This window comes from Cupressus sempervirens, chromosome 3 (assembly GCF_028749045.1).
Source record: "Cupressus sempervirens isolate cs-2001-9-10 chromosome 3, ASM2874904v1, whole genome shotgun sequence".
NCBI classification, from domain to species: Eukaryota; Viridiplantae; Streptophyta; class Pinopsida; order Cupressales; family Cupressaceae; genus Cupressus; species Cupressus sempervirens.
The window spans coordinates 1023828500-1023850879 of NC_143120.1; positions in this window are offsets into that span (position 1 = coordinate 1023828500).

The window sequence follows — 22380 nt, forward strand, 5'->3', positions numbered from 1 at the left end:
ATTACATTGGACTAACATACTCTAGCATCATCTATTTTGATGTAGGAAGGGGCATAACCCCTAGCATACCTTGCAAAAACTCAAAAGTCTCTTTGAGAAGAGGCTTAGTAAAAATATGTACAATCTTCTCTTTGGTTCTTACATACTCCAATCTAATTTCCTTTTCTTAAAATTTTTCTCTGAACATGTGATACCTGATAGAAATGTGCTTAGTCTTACAATGCAACACTAGTTTCTTTTCCATATTTATTGTGCTTGTGTTGTCACAATGTATGATAATAGGTTCCCTAAATTCTATCCTTATATCCTTCAACATCTACTTCATCCAAACAACTTGCTTATAATTGTTTGCTAGTGCAACATATTCTACTTTTGTTGTACTTTGTGAGGTACAATCCTACTTCTTACTTAGCCAAGAAGCCAATCTTCCTTCAAGAAAGATGGCTTCACCACTGGTGCTCTTTTTGTCATCCATAATACCTACCAAATCAGCATCAGCATAAGGATATAGAGTAAAATCATTAGATCTATCATACCATAATTTGAACTCTAGTGTTCCTTTTAGATATCCAAATATTATATTGACTACTACATAATATGCTTCTCTTGGGTCAACTTGAAACCTTGAAATAATTCCAACTACATTTTCTATATCTGGTCTTGTGTGAGTCAAATATTGCAATCCTTTGATCATAGATCTATACTTCTTTTTTTCAAGAGTAGGTGTCTCATCCTTTGTGGATAACTTGTTTCTAGTTACCATAGGTTTTCCAACAGGTTTACATGTTTCCAAACCAAACCCTTTCAGTAAATCTTTCAAATACTTAGTTTGAGAATAAAGATTATTTCTTTGTCCTGCATAATTTATAATCCTAGAAAATATTTCATTTCTCCTATCATGCTCATTTCAAATTCCTTCTTCATTTCTTCTGCAAACTTGTCACTTTCATCATTATTTCCTCTAAATATGATATCATCAACAAATATTACCAAGATCATCAATCCATCATCAATTTCTTTCTAATATAGATTACTATCTGCTAGACCTTTGTTATATCCAAGCTATATCAAATGCTTGTCAAACCTTGCATACTAGTTTCTGGGTGCTTTCTTCAATCTGCATACTATGTTCTTATCATTTGTCAAAGGACAACCTTTAGGCTATTCTATGTATACCACTTCTTCAGGTTCTACATTCAAAAATTTTGACTTGACATCCATCTAATAAACTTTGAATTTCTTTTATGTTGCATATGCTAAGAATAACCTTACTACTTTTATTCTTGCCACAAGAGCATAGGTCTCATCATAGTCTATTCCTTCTTGTTGTGAGTAACCTTTACATACTAGTCTTGCTTTGTACCTTAAAATTTACCTTGTTCATTCATCTTGTTCCTAAATACCCATTTTCATGCTATCACATTCTTGCGTGCTAGTCTAGAGACCAATTCCCATGTCTCATTCTTTACTATATGATCCAATTCCTCATTCATAGATTGTTTCCAATAGTCATCCTTACATTCTTCATTTGCATTCTTTGGTTCAACTAGGGATATCAAACATAGTTCTTCATTTATTTTTCTTCTTTTCATTACACCTTTATCTATACTTCCAATGATCTGCATAGGTGGACGATTCTTTTTCATACTTTTACTCGAAGTAGGAGTTGTTATCTCAACTTTTAGCTCTATTGAAGGTTTCAATCTTTGTTCCCAACTTGGCTCTCCTTCATTCTACAAATCATTGTTAGTATCAAAGAATACTTCATCATTCCTTGGTTTAGTAACAACAATCTCATCGTCTGAGTTGTAATCAACTATTCTTTCTTGTATCCTAAATTTCTCATCAACTCTCACATTTGCACTTTCCATAATAGTCTTAGTTCTTAGATTATAGCATCTATAAGCCTTTCTTTTCAATGAATAACCAAGAAACATGCATTCATCACTTCTAGCATCAAACCTACCAATATCATCATCTATTTTGATATAGCACTTACTACCAAAAATTATGAAATACTTGACTATAGGTGAGTGACCAAATCATAGTTCATAAGGGGTCTTGTTTGTGTCTTTCCTAACTTGCATTGTGTTCATAGTGAGATTTTTTTATTCATAGCTTCTCTCCAAAAATATATTGGATACATCATTCTCAGCTAATGTATAGCTCTTGCAACTTCTATTATAGACCTTTTTCTTCTCTCTAGAATGCCATTTTATTTAGGGGTTATCAAATTCACAAAAGATGTTAAACTCATTTGAAGTAAATTCTCCTCCTCTATTTGATCTTAAATATTTAATCTTCATACTTGGTTCATTCTCAACTCTATTCTTGAATATCTTAAACTTATCAAATGCCTCAAATTTTTCATTAAGAAATGCAACTCACATCATTCTAACAAAGTCATCAACTAAAATCATGAAATAGCTTTCACCATAGAATCCTTTAGTCTTCATAGGACCACTAAGATCTATATGTATAATCTCTAGTTTTGTTGTAGTAGTAAAATTTTTGCTAGGAAAAGTTCTATTACACTTTTCCAATACACACTCTATGAAAATTGTGTTAGTAGGCTTTACAATCTTAGGCAAATATCTAACTGCAAACATACTACTACTCTTCACAATGCTATCAAAGTTTATATGAAAAAATCTCTTATGCTATAACCAACTATCATCTAGCTTTGAAAACAAACATGCCATTTTAGTAGGGTTCAACTAAAATACATTACCTCTAGATTTAGTTCTTGTTTTGATTACCTTTTCATCTTTATCTTTGATCATGTATGTCTTTTCTATGAACTGAAAATGATAACCTTTATCCACTAGTTCACCAACATTCAAAAGACTATGCTTCAAACCATCAACAAAATATACATCTTCAATATTAGTCTTACCATAAAGAGTTATAGATCCAATATCTTTAACTTGGCATGTTTCATTGTTTCCAACTCTTACAATGCCCCCATTTTGATTTTTTAATTTAACAAGTTTGTTCATATCATAAGTCATATGATGCAAACAACCACTATCAATTATCCAATCAGATTTATTTTCAACCTATGATACCAAAGCCATTTTCTCTAGACTTTCTTCTTTAATAGCTACAACTCCAGTTTGATCATCACTAGCACTTACTCCTTGTTCATTAGAATCATCTTCTTCATTCATATACAAACATTCTCTATCTTTTCTAGGTTTGAAATTTCCTCTATACTTTTTCTCTCTTTCAAGACACTTAGATGCATAATGACCAAATTCATTACAAGTTTAACATTTAAAGATTTTCTTACCATCCTTTTCTCTTCCTAATAGAAGGGCTACTCCTTCTATCTTTCTATCATCATTAGATCTCTACTCTAGCAAAGTATACTCTAGAACTTATGCTCCTTGATAAACTAGGTCAAATATTCAAGGCATCGAAAGCTATTTCTATTCTAGTCAATTCTCCAACCTATCTAAGCTCATTCTCAACTGCTTCAAGTCTTCCAAGTAATGCTTCCTTTGTGCAATATTTGGTACAAGAGATCAAAAACTATATGATTTGAACTAGTGGCTTAAATGGTGGTGTTAATCTCTTCAATATCTTCCATATCACCTCATCATCTTCTTTGGTTCCTCCTTGAGATTTAATACCTATAGTAATTTCTGATATACTACCTATGTATGTCTTTATAGATCCATATTCCATCATTTTAGCATCTTGAAATGTACAAATATAGCTTTGTAACCTCAATTTCTTAGAATGTTCATCACCTTCCAAACTATTTTCTAAGGATTTAAAAATAATATGAGAAGTAACAAGTGACTTTACCTAGTTGTACCCAGTTTTAGGAAGTGTAGATAATAGTGCTTCTCTAGCTCTCATGCGGCACATGAAGAGTTCCCTTTCTTCCTTAGTATAAGTTTTCAATTCTTTTTTAGCAATGAATATTTTTCTGATTTTTTCAAAATCCAATATATTGGACCCATATATAGTCTATGTGTCTTCATCTTTAACTTCCAACTATCATAATTTGTTCCATAAAACTTTAGACTATTCTTTCTAAATATGTTTGCCATAGATCTTCCAAAGTTGTTAAACTTTATCTTTAAGGACCTAATGCTTTAATACCAATTGTTAGAAACAATAGTCCACTAAGATAACTAAGAGGGGGTGGGGGGGAGAGGTGTGGGTGAGTGAATCAATTATCTAATAATTAAAACATTTATCTACTTTAAATAATCTTAACCATTCAACCAAAGTAAATGATAACCATACAAAGATGCACATACATAATTACACAAGATATGTTAACTAGGGAAACCCTTGATTAGAGGGAAAACTATTGAGAAATTTTTGGAAGCATGAATTTTGATGATATTCCTATGGGGGATTATTGTAGATATGTTATTGTGATGATATGTTACATTCATCACTAAGTTTGTCATTGATGTCAACATAGCAGTTTTCTATGGTATTTGACAAAAGAACAAGGGGAAGATCAAGTTGGTATAGATTGCTAGTTGAGTATTCTAACTATCTAACATAATGGGAGATACTTTTGAGTATCTAGTATATGTAGTTAACATTAGAAGAAGAAATGACATGTTTGGAAGAATTTATGTAAGGTTTTGTGATGTCTGTATTGAGATAGAGTTTACAGAGGCATGTTCTGGTAAACTTGTTATATCTCTTAGTAGAAATATTATTCTAAGAATCAAGGTTAAGGATGTGTATAAGACATGTTGGTGATAACATGGCTAATTTTATTCATCATAATATTGCATGTATGGAAAATTATTCAAGTTGCAAGGAAGAAGATTAATGTTATCACTAAGTGTAACATGTTCTTAATGTGGTCCTATAATCATTAATTGAGAAGTTATAACAACCGACTCAAGGAATTGTTTTATGGACTCGGTATAAAGGAAGGAAATTTTCCTTTATCATGTAGATATAAGATGGAATTCAATTGTATGACTCTAAAGTGATTATAAGAAACAGAGAGAGCAAAATATGAAGTTGGGCAGAGTATAATAGAAGTGAAGGAAACTTCATCGCCAATGTTTTGCTAAGTGACCCGAGGTTTGATATTTGGATCCAATGTTCATTATCTAGTCTAAAAGTTTTGATGCTGATTGGTTTGGTTGACATAAAAAAGGAAAGAAGAACATAATAATAAATTGTATGTGTTGAGCAGTGAGCTCTTCTTGTAGTTGAAATTTCATGTTTGGGCAGTCGGCTCCTCTTGCATACATTATACTACAACTCCTAATAGGGATTCAAAGTCTCCTAATAGGGACTCTATGTATTAAATGTTGGAATATACTCCTAATAGGGTTAATCCTCTAATAAGAAATATTTATATTAGTACATCATCTTGTGGGCATCATTCCCACTAGGGTTTTCCCTCTAATCAAGGGTTCCCTAGTTAACATATGTGGTGTAATTTTCTATGTGCATCTTATTATGTTTGTTTTTTACTTTCGATGAATGGTTAAGTTTGTTTAAAGAAGATAAATGTTTTAATTTTTGGATAAATTATTCACTCCCCCCCCCCCCCCCTTCGTTATCTTGGTGGACTATTGTTGAAAATTGGTGGACTATTGGTGGATAATTGTTGGAAAGATAGTCCTATGTCCAATGGAGGAAATTTTGACACCCAAAAGATGGAGCTTCTTGATAATAGATCAAAATTATGTGTTGGGAATATAGATGGAGTAACTGAGAGGGGGGTGAATTAGTTACCACAAAAATAAATCCACAGATTCCTTAGATTTCTGATAAAACTAGTTACTGCTGTCACTCGGTAAATATATAGAAAAATGTTGTAACTTGGTAGATGCAATGTATGTTAACTTATTACTGATATTTAAGCATTCATAGTGATTAATATGCAACCATAAAAGAAATAACATGAACACATGATACACTAGATTTAACATGGAAACCCAATATGGGAAAAACCACCAAGTGACTAGCTACTAATTTTCACTCTTCTGAAGTGAGCCTTGTTAGGAGCCAACTCTATTAAAGGTTACAAAATACACTATTAGGTGTGAGCTTGTTAGAGGATTTACAAAATGGCTAATAAACCAACTCTATTAAGAGATTTAGAAATCACTGCTACAATTGTGAGAAAGTAACAATAAATAGACCTAAATGAGATGCATCTAAATCGCTAATACAGATCTCTATTTTTCTTCACTAGATCCTCTCTAATTTAATAAAACTTTGCTTCTCTTCAAGGATATCTAACCATCCTTCAAATTTCGCTCGCACTTTCCTCTTTAATCAACACACCTGCATGCTTACTCATTACACTTTAGAATTCTTAACTTTACCTTTCATTTATACCTTACAAATTGTCAAGTTAGTTAATTTACAAGTTAAAATTACCAATAATCATTACCTCAATTGGCTACAATCATTACATATAATAAGTAGAATTTATTTCCCAAAACAATAAAATCCTTCATTGTCCGACCCTGCTCGATAAATGCTTCTCTAGAACTAATTTCTAGTGTTAACCATCATAAGCTTAGTTAAAATTGTGAACCTTGCAAAATCCTTTGGAAACTAAGTAACCTCAATAAAATTTGACTTTCCTTTGTTAACCTTGTGAGCTCGGTTACTACTGACTTCTACCACAAAATCCTTTGAGACCTGAGTGAGCTCAGTAGACACTATTTCACAAAGTAATTTCCAAGGATGCTTAATAGACTCTAAAATTTTCTTTGCTAACCAACTAAGCTTAGTAGATACTATCTGCCAACTAATATGAACTTTTTGTAACATTAAAGACAACACACAATTAAAAAATTGTATCCAACATTATGTACAGATTTGAGCATTGAGTTTCTAAATAGATGCACAAGTAAAGATAAGTTTAGATTCAAAGAAGACATCAAGATCAAGGAAGGTATTGATCTAGTTATGAAAAGAGAAAAAAAAAGTTATGGAAATTTTTTCTTGTTGGATATATAATGAGTTTGGTCATTATGCATCTACATGCCATAAGAGATTAAGGAAAACTAGAAAGAGTTTACTTTTTGATCAAGTTGAAGAATTTTGGAGCAAGTATGGAAAGATACTTGAAAGACTATGATAATTAATCTAGATTGATTAATGAAAAGGAAGTAATAGAAGAGCCAAATTTGGTGACTATTATGGAAAGTACAAATGTGAGAATTAATGAGAAATTTAGGATACAAGAGATAATAGGTGATTACAATTCAGATGATGATGTTGTTACTAAGCCACGGAATGATGAAGTATTTATTAAAACTAACAATGATTTATAGAATGAAGGAGAGAAAAGGAAAGAAAAAAGCTTAGAACCTTTAGTAGAGCCAAGAGTTGAGATACCTACTCCTACTTCAAGAAAGAATATGACAAAGAATCACCCATCTAAGCAGATCATTGGAAGCAAAGACAAAGGTGTGATGACAAGAAGCAGAGTCAATGAAGAACTATGTTTGATATCTCAGCTTGAACCTAAGAATGTAGATGAAGCATGTAAAGATGATTACTAGAAAAAAATCTATGAAAGAGGAATTGGATCAGATAGTAAAGAATGAGACGTGGGAATCGGTCCCTAGACTAGCAGACAAGAATGCAATAGGAACTAAATGGGTATTTAGAAACAAGATGAATGACCAAGGCAAGATTGGTATGTAAAGGTTACTCATAACAAGAAGGAATATACTATGATGAGACCTATCCTCCAGTGGCTAGAATAGAAGCAATAAGATTATTTTAAGCATATGCAGTGCAAAATAAATTCAAAGTATATCAAATGTGTTGGTGTTTTTCAACTATTGAATAAGAAAGGATCAAAGAAAAGATAATAATGCTCACAAATCTAAGGATTAGCTATGTCCCATCAACAATTATGCTTGTATATTATTTGGAACCAACTTCAACAAAACCTGGACTGGCTTTCTACTCTTTAGGCTCTGTAAGACCAACTTGGGTATACCTAAGGGATAATCCAAAATGGATGCTAATGTGTCAAAATTCTATTAGTTTCATTTTAATTCTCATCTCATACCTTTGGCATATACATAATTTATTAATTTTTTGTAAGTTTTACATGATATATATATATATATATCCCTTATAAGTAGATTTGGTCAATATTCTTCTCAAATTTGCAAGTATTTCTAACCATAGCAGCTAACTAAAGCTAAAATGCTACATGAAAACAAGTGTTGACCATCTTTGAAGCTCTTCAAAATGTGAAATAAAGATGATTTTGATTTTAGAGTTCATACCTACTCATGACCTACCTATCTACAGATTGGACAAGTTAGATCAGTGCCTATTCCATTGGGATTCAAAGTCTAATGCAATTTATAGATCTAATTTGTTACATTACAACAAATATTATCAGAAATTCTTATTAGAATTCATTCTTCTAGACATCATTTCTACAATCATAGCATTCCCATCAACTTTATTAAAGCCTTTACACAATTCTTTAAATCAATAGCAATAATGAATTGACATAAAACCTAAGTGAATTGCATTCAATTGGAAAAGCTTTACTCATATAATATCAGAATAACCAAATGGTAACAAAGGAGAAAAAATTTAGCAAGAATAGATATGGGAACAGTTCAAATTTGTATTAATTTTCTTTGAAAATTTTATTCAATTGCAATAAAACTCATAATGACTTTGAAAAGACACAAATATCATATGCTATCAATATATTCTTAGAAAATTTATAGAGAAGATACATCATGAAGTCTTTTTTTATTATCATAACTAGACCAAACTACATTCAATATAGACTCAAACTATACTAAAATCACACCTTTCTCTAGCCCTAGAATATCACTTATATAATTAAGATGCAACAAGTTTCAGGTGTAGAGAACTGACATGTATCCTTTTACAATAGATATTTACATACAACTATCAAAAAAAGACAAAAATGTGTATAATAGAAAGACTTATGCATCACAACATTTGTTTGGTAGGCCCTCTTTTTGTTACATCTCTTGGAACAATAAAAACTCTATGATTTGATTCTCTTATTATTATGAATCTTCAGAATAAGTGGCTATCAAGCTTGAAAGTGATGTATCATCTTTAGTTACTTGCAAGCTTACTTTAATTTGAGGATTCTCCTTGTCTTCATCATAAACTATTAAGGTAACAGTTACATTTGCATCTTCTTCTACCTTGTCACCTTCTGTCATCTATTTTGTAGACAAAAATTGTTCTTTTCATTCATTGTAAATAGTGTCATCAAGCCAATCAAAATTTAAGATCTCCCTTTGTACAGTTATTAAAGAATTTCTAATTGCTTCTATTGCAACAAAGTCTTTTCTGATGGCACTGTAAAATAACTACACTTTAACCAATTCCTCATTAGTCATTGCCCATAATAAATACCCAATTTCATTTATAACATTATTCATTCTTTGACAAAATATTTCATCCAATTTCCTTTTCCACACTTCCTTTTCCTTTATTTTATCAATAGTTTTTAAAGCACTAGGAAATAAATCAAACTTTTTAGATATGTATTTGGAGAAAAAAATCATCACTCTTATCTGAAATAAATCCTGTTTGTCATCAAAATTCTCTAACTTATTGAACAAATCAAAATCCTTCTCGATCTAATGACATGACATCTAGATGATAGATACATACATGATAGTAATATCATTATTTCTTTCACTACACTTATATACAATAGGTTTTATTCTATACTCATTTCCTTTTAATTCATCTCCAATTGCTACAATCCTTACCAATTGGTCAAAAAATTGTGGCCATTCAATTCTATCTATCAAGTACATTATTCCCTATGTTATTTTTTCTTCATATAGATTTTTCAACTCTACATGCAATGCATATAATTTATTCATTTCTTCTTCAAATTCCTTCATAGTGTAGAATTCAGGCCTCTTTAGGGTGTCTAGTATCTTGATAATGGAAGTTGATTTAAATGGTTCAATAGGTGGCCAGGCATATATAATTATGGGCCTACTAGATTCTCCCACCTTTCTATTCCCAAGTTATTTTTCCATTTGAGATACTTGGTTTTCCAATGATTGTATTTGCTTACCCCTTTCCTCATATGCCTTCAAAACCTCTTCAAATCAAGCATTAAGCTCCAAGAACTTATCCTCTTCCTATCTAGACACCACATTACTAAAATTTTACTATCTCTGTTCCAAAAATTTGCTTGCTACTAACCTCACTAGGCCTATATATTGCAAGTGCAAAAATATGCTTTTCAAGAGAGATTTCCCACATTTTGGCTTTGTCTCCCTTCTCAATTGACGAAATTACTAGGGCTCAGTGGCCATCACTAAATTTAACTCCCATATGGGCTTGGAATATTTCTTCCACTATTTTATATTGTACATCTTTCTCTTTTCTAATTGAATCAAAAATCATAGCATTAGCTATGTCCCATTCTGGCAAAATTACAACCCCTAACTCTTTGACTAATTTCCTCCTAGCCTCAAGTGTGAACTAAACAAAGTCACTCAAAAATTTGGCTTTAACCTCTTGCTGAATAACATATTCTAGTTTGTCAGGTTCCTCTGCTTTTATTTTCCCACATGTTTTCTCAAAATTTCCTATATTTTTCCCTCACAAAAATTATGCAAAAGCCCTAGATTTAACAAAATTTTCATCATTGACAAACATCTCAGAAGCTTGAGCAATAATTGGGTCTATCTCCTTACCTTGATAATTAACAATTGTAAGGTCCAAGGAGGGTACTGGTGGCTCTTGAGGTACTCCACTTTCTAGGTCGATAGTGGTAACAATGAAATCCCCTTCTCCACCAATCTATCTTAGTTTCTCCCTTAAGGATGCTTCATCATCTATTCAGATTAGGGTTTGGCTTGGGGAGTACTCTTCTACAAAAGAAGAGGATCATCATTTCAATCTCTGCCTCTTTAGGGCACTAGCTATAGATGGGCTCTCTAGCCTTTGTCTTCCATGAGGGGGAACCTATTGTATGTGTTGCACCATTCCATATCCTACCCTCTTTTACAATGTGTACTAACCAGGAGCAACTACATTCCTACTATTTATTCTTCTTTGTACTTTAGTAGCTTTGTCTAGATAGGTTTTGGAAAATGTAGCCTTTTTCTCATTATTTATTTTCATTATTGTAGCAAAATTGTTCATCAACGCATGCATGTTGGCTCCCCAATATTTTTTATCCTTCAAAGGGTCATAGGCAGAGTAAAAAGCATTGATGAATTCCAAAGTCTTACTAAATACTACCCATTTTTCTTTCCTTAATTCTTGCTCCTGTAAAGAGAAGATATTTCTAATAATATCTTAAGGAAAATATACCTATTGTACCATACAAGAAGCTTTTATTCTTTCTCTCAAAACATCATAAAATCCTTTTGGATCAATATATCTCACATGGGACTCTACCATGTTGTATCCATCCAAAAATAAAATGAGATGCCTCCATCCCTTTTTGAAAAAAACAAAATCATGGGCCACAATGACTACTGGGATTAAGGTACCTTTTTTAGTCATTTCTCTTTCCTCTATGGTCCTGATCTGCCATAATAATTTTGTTATCCCTATCTTCAAAGGCACATGGAAAGGTAGTACATGAGGCTTCCCTAGAAAGCCATATACTCTAATCAATGTAGAAACATTGTATGGGATTATATCCCCCAAGTTATGACTAACCAAAAGCCCTTTTGCATGGTCCCTAGATCTGATCAATTCTAGCAGTGATTGTGGAATCCTAGGGCTATCTCCTCTCAAAAGTAGTCTAAGCCTGTATGCAAAATATCTATGAAATCTCACAAAATTGGCATCTTTGACCTTTGAAGTCATATCAACACTTCACAACTAGACTAGATTTTTTTCTCCATCCCTTGTTACTTCCAACTCCATACCCTTAGAAAAAAAGGTGACTCCCTTAAATAGACATATATGCATGAGCAATGAATACCAACAAAATGGTCTATTTACCTTTCCTTGGCATATTCCTACTAGACCATTATGAATTTCTTGTGAAAGAAAAGTGGCAAAATCAAGAATACTACTCATTCCAAATTGCAATGTTTGAGCCATGATAAGAACAATGGAGCCTTTAATATGTTCCTCCTTGTCCATCCCAAAAATTTTGCATAGGGTGAAATATAATGGCTAAGCCCTAGGATTGAAATGTTTCCTCATTAATGGTTCTGGTGTATGGGCTATAACCAAAGGCAATGTACCAATCCTAGAAAAATGTTGTTGTAGAGGTATTGTGCTTAGGTATGTTCTCTATGGATCATACCTTGCCTGAAGGTCATCCATGTCAATTGTCTCATGCACAACATAGTTAGGGTTAAGATTGAAAACCTCACTAATCAGTTTAGGAGAAACCTTAAAAAGATTGTCTCTAGCATAATTCTTCACAAACCCAGTAATATGATCATACTTTTGGGCCAAATCAGCAAGTAGATCATTGTCAAATAAAACCCCATGCACTACTAGTTTCCCAATGTCAAATTCCAAAACATTTCTCAAAAAGGTGTCTAGGTTTCTCTCAGCAAACCATTTTAAAAATAATTCTAGACCTTCCATAGAAACCTTTGCATCTCTTACCCAATTCACTCTATCATAGAAACCCTCAGCTACAACTAACCTAGGGTTATTTGGAATAAGATCTCTCCCCTTTATTGTTTTTTTTATAGATAGTGGGAGTTGATCAAGAAAATCATCATGCACAGCCCTCTTAAGGTAATTAGTTTTTCCCGAGAATTCCTTTCATGGAGGCATTTTTGAAGATTTCAAACTTTCACAACACCATATTCTTGATTTTCAAAAGTTGCTGAGGACTTACCCACTAAATTACACTTCTTTCTTGTAGAATTTTCCCTAGAATTCACTGATCACCTGATAGAATTTTTATGACCTAGCTCTAGAAGTTCTTCATGCTTTGATAACATTTTTTGCTTTAGTGGTTCAATAATGGTGATATCATGAATTTTATTCATGCATTGAAATCACATGAATGATTTCTAAGTAGTATTAACTTCCATTAGCCATTATTTCCATATTACACTCAAATTTGAACCTTATTCATTGATTCCAATAGATTTGACCGTCCTAATTCAAAAAAGAAAAGCTACTTTATTGCTTTAAAAGTCTGGCCACATGTCAAATAGGAACCTACCCACATTTCTTAAACTTCTTATATTTTGAAATTGTGGGCAAGCACCATCCATTGATCTTCCTCCAAATCAATGACCAAGAGAAATAAAACATTTTTATCAAAATAGGTGAAACATGTAATACAATTGGATTAATAAATATTCCAACCTAGCATACATCATCCTACTTTGGTTGCAATTTGTCCCACTTTGCCACATGTCACATTAGTGCTTCCCCACATTGTTTAAATTTCTTGTATCTTGAAATTGTCGGCTAGTGCTAACTCTTGATCATGATGGAATCAACGATCATGGATTATTGTACTTTGATGATACCTAGTTAGCTGCATTGGCCAATAGAAAGTCTCCATTTGAATCAATTCCTTCTAACAAACTTCCATGTAAGTGGGTCCCATATTATCTTCTAAGAAAGTGGGTCCCTGATGTCACATTGGCCATGTGTCAGGCTGGTGCTTCCCCACTTTATTTAACTACTGAGCATTTTCATGATGTGGGCAAGCATTAGTTGTTGATCTCTATAAGATCAATGCTAACATAGCTTAAACCTTTTTTATAATTTGAGATAGGTGCACTGATATCATCATGGAAACATTTTCACATGGTACTTCTTCACTTTGCTTAAATTTCTTGTAGGTTCTTAATGCAGGGAAGCACCCCTCGTTGATTTGAAAAAGATCGATGGTGGGTCAAAATATTTGTCTTTTATGGTCCAATCACCCAATTTGACAACTAAAATAACACCTTTTAACCATCGTGCTTTGACAAGTCTGACTGCCATATTAATTGTTGGAGTCTCCATGCCTATGATATCATCACTCCCAAATTGGCATACACATCACATTTGACCTATGAATGCACTTGAATTATTATAGTTTTACAACATGGTATGACTCAGCAGTATTTCCAAAACCTAGTCCCACTGTGCCACATGGTGCAAGGGCACTTGCATGTAAGTGTTGGTTACTTATCTTTAATAATCTATGATTGTGAAGATTCAATTCATCTTTAACAAATAACCCTTTTGACTATGTTGGTATGATTTTTCAGAGTATAGAAAAAATTTGAAATTTTGATGAAAAATCAATTAGGTCATTGTATTTTGTAGATTAGGGTTTCATTCCTCATGATTTTCATATTTTTAGATTACCTTAGTCATGCTTGATTCATGTGTTGTCAAATTTTATTAAATTCTCAAGGTTTGTCTCTGTACACCACCAATAAGATACCCTAAGTATGAAGAAATCCTAGGTCTCCTTTCATATTTTTGAAAATATTTGTAAAGCACTTTAAATTTTTTCCTTTATGGTCTTATGGTGTAGGGTTTTCACATAAGAATGAAATACCTCTTTCCCCTTGTTTCTATGGTTGCATTTTATAGTGTAGTGTAAGAGTGTAAAGAAGTTTTGTTTTATGGGGATATGCTTTTGTCTTTCATTATAGCGAAATAGTTCATTTAGAGTCTCCCAGATCATACATTTAGTCTTTAAGCAAAGAAACATAAAGGCTTTTTCATGCTTTGAAAGCAATTTTATGGCTTTATAGTGAATATTTGAACGGGTGAGTAGAAGAGGTTTGAAGAGGTATTCCTGGTCATATGATATTATATTGAGCGTGTGATCGTAAAAGGTTTTGAAGGATATGTGTTGTGTTTCTTTACAAGAATATGAGTAAGTAGTTGAGTGAGGGAGCTAGAGGGTGTTGAGTTGAGATCTACACATCTACATTCTAATGGATGGAGTAAGAGTGTAATACCTCAGCATGATGTAAAGGAATGGTTAGTAAGAATGCATAAAGTGTTTTACGGTTCTATGGGTAAAAGGAATGCATACGAGCAAAAAAGAGATTTAGTTGTATTTATGTGCATACATTTCTTGGGCTTGCAAACAACCATAAAGCCAGATTATAATACTGATTTTTTAAAGTGGGACCTATTGAGTTGTTAGATGGGCCTTGGTTCCAGTGAATCAAATGGTGACATGTCACAAAAATCAAATGGGACCAACCCACATGATAGAAAACTTAAGTTCTTAATTTTGCATGTGCAAAAAATCAATGACAATGTTATTTTCTATTTGTTTATGCTCCAATCTGGGTTATTGATTAGTAAAAAGTGAAATTTTATCATTACACCTTTATGCTTGCAAGGTAAGTGTATGAATGAAGAACTATTCTATCTGTTCTCTATGGTTAAGAATTTTTTCTAAGTGTATGACCATAAAAAGAAATGTGAAGAAATGAATACAAGGCTTTATGCTTATACAAGAAAGGAAAAATGTAAGAGTGAAATGCCATCTGTAGAAGCTTTCTAGTGTTATGAGGATAGAGTAACTCATGCAAACATAAAGGAGGAATAAAGAAAAGATGAGAGGCATTACAATGCTACGGATAAAGCCTAGATCATATGACTAGAGGACGAATGTTTAAAGAGTTACGATGTGCCGAGAAATGAAATGAGTAGAGCAATGTCAAGGAATTTTTCAAGGTTTTTTTTGATACATGTGTGTGTGAGTGTAAAAGGTAAAAAGAAGATAGCAACAAGGGTTTACACTCATACGAGGAATGTTTGACACATAAGAGCGAAGATGTCAATTGAAAAGGTTTGAGACTCTATGGTGTAAAGGGTCAGTCACCAGTGGGTCCAAATGAAGATTTCATCAAGGAGGGAGCTATATACATGGTCAATTCTCATTGGGTTGACTATCCAACTTCTTAAGTGGAATGCTTGTCACCTTTTTCACATCCCTTGATTGCAGGATTTGAAAGATGGATGGTGCAGATTTCAACACAAAAGGTGGTGCCACTCTATGTATTTATTAGATATGAAAGCTTCATATGTGTAAAAAATAGAGTATAACATAGAATATTTTCTCAGTCTCACATTGTGTGAATAGAGATTTCAAGCATTTTCTAAGCAAAAGCAATTAATGAGAAGATTGTGTTGATTTTGGCAAGTGTGTGAAGTAGTTTGTTTGAGGAGAAGTTGCAAAATTCCAAAAAGGAATAGGAAAGAACTTCAAGTAACTATACTATAATTTCTATTGTGCTCTAGTCCTGCAAGATATAGTCAAAGAATGCCTCCAATGGACTCATCAAATCCTAGGTTGTGGATAGTAGGGGGATTCCTAAATGAAGTTTACCCTTTTCTCTTTTCACATGCCAGTATATGGAGTTTTGATCAAGGAAGACTAGTAATCCCATGTGTTTTTGAGAATTATGATCTCCTGGAGAGTATGGTAAAGAGCTTTGATCAAGTCACTAAGGTAGTGAAAAGAGAAAAGGGTAAACTTGGCAAAATTAGAACCTTGTTAGCAATAACATCATTCTCTAAAGATTTTTTCAATAAATTATTCTTCAATACCAGGGTATTAGAGATATATAGAGCCTTGTGTAGAGTTTTTGGAGAGGGTTAAGAATATATTATACTCATGAGTTTCATGTATATAATTACTCTAAACTTTTATTAACACATGTCTTTCTTTTCAAAAGAGGGACATATTTTGGTTGAGGAATGGTTTTGAATGCAGATATGGCTGAGAAAGTAGAAAATGCCCATTTTTTTATATTTGATAGCCACATTATCTCCAAGCTCGGATGCTTCATATTAAGTGACAACCCCATAACCCTAAGATACTGATATAACCAAGGAATAGTGACAAGTAAGAGTGACTCTCACAGTTTAGTATAATGATAATGAAACCCATGAGTTGAGGTTAGTCTGCAATCATCAGAATAGATTTCATCATTAGTGGGCTTAGTAGTTGCATACATGAAGGATTTAGAGTAGCAACCAAAATTAGAATGAAGAAATGTAACAAAAAGGGACCCAAAAAGGAACTTTTAATTTGCATGTCTTTCTGTTATTTGTAGTTTTGTCCTTTTTGTGATAGGAGTATGTGAGTATCTTTTTTAGGGACACCTGTCAATCACATTTTCCCTTTCCTTATTGCAACTCATGCCTATATAAATGAGTTTTCAAGGCAATGTGAGGGTCCAAATTCTAAAGCTTTTAGTCATATACTTAGTTTTTTTTTAGTCCAGTAATTTGAGCAAGTCTTATGATGTATCTTCTCTACAAGTTTTTCTAAGAATACATTAATATAGAATGATCTCTGTGTTTCTTTCTAAGGTCATTCTAATTTCACTACAAGTGTATACAATTTTCAAAGAAAATGAATACAAATTATGAGCTGTCCCCATATCTATTTCTTTTGAATTTTGTCTCCTTTTGATTATTTAGTTATCTTCATGTTGTGTGAGTAAAAGCTTGTGCAATTGAATGCAATCTATTTAGGTTGTATATCTTTTTATCACTACTATTAATTCAATGAATTAAGTAAAAGCTTTGATGAATTTTATAAGATTGTTGTAGTAATGGGAAGGATGTTTTGAATGATGAATTCTAGTAAGAACTACTGATAATATTTGTTGTAAGGCAACAAATCAAATCCATGGAATTGCAGTAGACTATGAACCCCAATGAATTAGGCACTAGTCAAAATAATTTAGCTTGATTAGAAATAGATCATAGAGGAATATCAAATTCAAAATCATAATCAATTTCACTTTTATTTTTTAAAGATTTTCAAAGCTGGTCAATACTTGTTTGCATGAAATATTCTTGCCTTAGCCACTATTGCAGGGAATATTCATAGATCTATAGAAGAATTTATGACCAAATCTATCATATGGGATGTATTCTATTTAAAATGTCACAATTAGTTATGCATTTAAGGATTGAGGATGAGAATCAGAATGAAACCAGTGTAGTTCTTGCACAACAATAGTCAAATTGAGTCATCCCTTAGGTAGACCTGCCTTGGTTTTGTAGAACCTAAAGTGAAGGAAACCATTTTTGTTTTTTTTTATGTTGTATCCAAGTGATTTGTATATGTAATTGAAAGTAGGAAGTGGCTTGTCCTTAGGTTTCATAAGTGATATCATTTTGGTATTGAAGCATTTTGTTGCTCAGTAGTTTTAAAACTCCAACAAAATGGTGACTCTACTGGGGAGTTCTCCAACACATTTGGGAAAAGTACTATAGTTTCTTTGATCTTGTTGTGTATGTGGGTCTCAGATTGTTTAATTTTTCCCATGGTTATAAGGGGATGTTTTAGTGACAAACTTTGAGAATTTAAAAAATAAAGAAAGAAAGAACCAAATGCCACAAAGATACACTAGCGTATCTAGTCTTTCCAAGTGTCTTATCTATCAAAGCAAGAGTTGTAGTCTTATAATATTGATGATTGGTCCATCTATATCAGATATTTCTAGCTCTACTTGTGTTTTTCCTCAAAGTCAAGAGTAATTGTAATTGTGTATTTTCCCAAGAGAAGGGTGGTGACTCAGTCAAGGTTTTGAAGCTAGTGCTTATTTAGTATATAGTGAAATGGCTGACAAAAGAAAAAATACAAGAGCTCATCATGATGAACCAATGTATACTGATTTACCTAGAGGTGGTAGGAAGAACCTAAATAAGAAAAGGATAGATCCAAATCTAACTTGGAAACCCAAAGGTAGTGTATCTATCAATTCCCAGTATCAAGTAATGATAGGGAGAGAGTCTTCTTCACTTAGCTTTGAATCAGAAACCACAAGACTCTTAGGAGGGATATTTACTACCCTAGTACTAGATGAAAGAGCATATCAAGATAAGGATATGTCACCAATAGGGAATTTATCCCCTAGATTAGATCTCATAGCTAAAATGCATCATATGTTAGGACTTAAGAGTTTGTTTGAAGATCCCTCTAATCCTAAAATAATCCCATACACATAACCAAATCTCATAGATATGGATGAACCTATTGATTCAAGAGCTAATTCTATAGATTTTGTAGAAGTACAATCAGAGATAGAATTTATGAAGAAATGGGTTGCCGAGGAAGAAGCTAAGCACATTTTCCTTGAAAAAGAAAAGGAGCAAGCCACCTTGGATTCCATAATAGAAAGAAATGCTCTACTAAGAAGGATGGCTACCTTGAAGGAACAAATTAAAAAGTTAGAAGAGACAACTATGACTCTCCATACTGATGTTTTTGGACACGTAGATAATTTGAAAGCTAAAGTTCAAGAAAAAGAACAACACCTGAATCAAAAGAAAGAACAAGTTATTGCTTCCTTCCATGGAAAAATTAGATTTAGATCTAGAGAAGGCTAGAAAGGAGAAGGAAGATCTTGCAAAAGAGCTTGAGAAGGTGGAAAATGAAGCTCAAGATGCATAAACTACAAGAAAAATCTAGTTCATCAAGTCTAATTCTACATTAGCCTCATGGTAAAATTTATCCATCCCAGCTTTAGTTTACGTACCTCCTTATGGACCAATACTTTTAGTTTAAGGAATATCTTAGTCTACTCCTACCTCATCATCCACCACTTATACTCAAGTTGTTGTTGTCCAACCTCAACAATCCCAAAGTGTTCCTCTAAACCAAGCTAACATAGAAAGTACCTCAAATGTTCTTGGTTTCAAGAAGAAACTTGTATACATGGAAAAATATAGACAAATATCATTTGTAGGTATTCTTGGTGCTCCACATCCCATATCTTTTGATTTACGAGACAAAGTGGTTAAGTTTTCTAGAAATAATGTTGTTACTGGTGAAGAGCATTTGAGAATTTTCATGGACCTATTAAATGATTATGAAGTTGAACATGAAGATGTAGTTATGAAGTTGTTTTTTCATTCACTAACTGAGGATGCAAGGGATTGGTTTAGAAGGTTGCCTGATGAAAGTATTACCTCTTGGAGTGACCTAGAAAAGTTGTTCAAGGAGCAATATGGAGACAACACTAATATAGGATTCATGTTAAATGAATTCAATAACATCAAGAAGAATCCAAATCAGTCTACATTCAACTTCAATGTGAGATTCTAGAAAGGCATGTACAAACTGTTTCAAGTTATGAGGTTGAATGAGGATGTCTGTCTCACAACATATTTTAATGCTTTTGATAGCAAAATAGATTACCAATTAAGGTATAAGGATCCTAAAACTTTAAGGGATGCCTATAAGGTTGCAAAAAATATAGAGAATAATAGGAAGGCATCTGGAAAATTAGGTAGGAGAGATGACCCAAAGCTTTTCAATCCCAAGAATAATAACAAAAGGGAGGGTGATAAAATTCCTGTAGGAAAGAAGCCAGAAGAACCTACAATAGGCCAGGTGTTGGAATTGATAAAAATGATGAATCCCACCAGTTTCAATAAGCCAAATGTTTCTGAGAAGACCCTTGTGAATAATAGAAATTTCAATAGACAACCTAGAATGCAGAATTACCCTAATAAAAATTAATGGAAGGATGGTAAGCCAATCCCTAACCAAACCCAAAATGTAAACGATAAGGGTACACCATATCCTCTACAAAGGAGTTCAGTAAATATGAATGATAATGTGCCATGGTGTATTATTTTTCAATCACCTCATTCTATAGAATATTGTGCAGTTGCTCAATCATTTGTTTCTGATCATAGTCTACAAATTGAGGAGGATGAAGAAGAGAAGAGCCATGATGATGTGAGTTTTAATATGGTAAGAATGTGTAGTGACTGTGTTGATTCTGATTTAAAGGAAATAGAAAGTGATTTGGAGAATAAGAAAATTGCTTATTAACTACATCATCAACAAGTTTTTTTAGATAATGAAGGCTATGAAGAAGATCAGGTATGTGTTGCATGTTCTGAAGTGGGTCATGTAAGTTTAAGAATACCTTCCAAAGAAGAAATTGATAGGATAACTACAGAAATGATCTCCCAAGTACATATCAAATATAATTTGAGAAATAGAATAGTTAACAATGAAATTGGGAAGCCTTATGGTATTTTCATAAAATATATCACACATAAGATAAAAGATGAAGATTAGTACAAAGATAGTCAAGGTTAAAGATGTTAAAACTAAGAAGTGGTAACCCAAGAAGAAAGTGGAATTCCAAGCTAATGAGATAGAAAAAGAAATTGTGTAGGATAAGGGATCAGGATCTGATAATTCCAAGCAAATAATCATCCATATTGCTCAGAAGGCTCCTACTTTAGGTTTGATTGTTAGAGCCACTATGTCTAAGCCAATTGATATGATATCCATGTTGTCCCAAATCACTATTAAGGTACCTTTGTCTAAACTCTTTAGAATTGAAGAGTATAAAAGTAGAGCCTTATCATGGTTGGGAGGGATAGGAAAAAGTAATAACAATGTAGAACAAAATATTACCCAAAATATCCCCTTAGTAATAGAAGATATTGGTATCATGTCCAAAATTATCCAAATGTTCTTGGATGACTCATCAATAGCATACATAGAAAATATTGACCCATTCTTTCTCAAACTAACTATAAAAGGGAAGACCATAAAAAATTACATAATGCCTTTCAAAGTAATGGAAGGCTTAGGGTTGAAAGTAGATAGTACACAAGGTAGATGTAGATGTATGGATGCTACGAAAATCCCAGTCATAGGTACTATAAATGCTTTTCCATTTAAACTAGCTGCATATCCCAAGGTAGAATTAACCATGTCAGTTCTTGTAGATGATATTCCTCCACATTATGGAATGTTGCTATCTACAAAGTGGAGTGTTGCTATAGGGGGCAGCCTATAGTGTGACTTAAACTACAAAAGCTTTCATATTGGAGATAAAGCTACTATGGTAAATAGAGAGCCAAGGGTGAGTCACATTTTGGGAGAAGAAATTGACAAAGATGCCACTTGCTTTTTAGATATTGGTGTGAATGCATTTAGAGCTGAATTGATTATCCAAGAAGTTGAGAATCTGCCTGCTATTATTGAACATGAAGTTGAATGTTGTATGGATTCACCAATATTATGGACAATGTTCTTTGATGGAGCTAGTTCTAAAGAAGGCATAGGAGTAGGGGTAGTTTTTGTTTCTCTAGAGGAAAACACTTTTAGATATTATTTTACCTTGAAATTTTCATGTACTAATAATATAGCTAATTATGAAGCCTTGTTGTTAGGTTTGAAAGTTCCTACCCACCATGGAATTAAGAAATTGCATGTCATAGGGGATTTAGAATTGATTATCTCACAGATAAAGGGAACATATGTTTCTAAAAATAGAAGATTGAAACAATATAGAAATGATTTTTGGGATCAGATTGAATTGTTTGATGTATTTGGTATATCATGGAGAGATAGAAGCCAAAATAAGATGGCTGACTTGTTAGCGAATGTAGCAATTAAGCCCCAAGAGATATCATTTGTAAGGATATAACAAA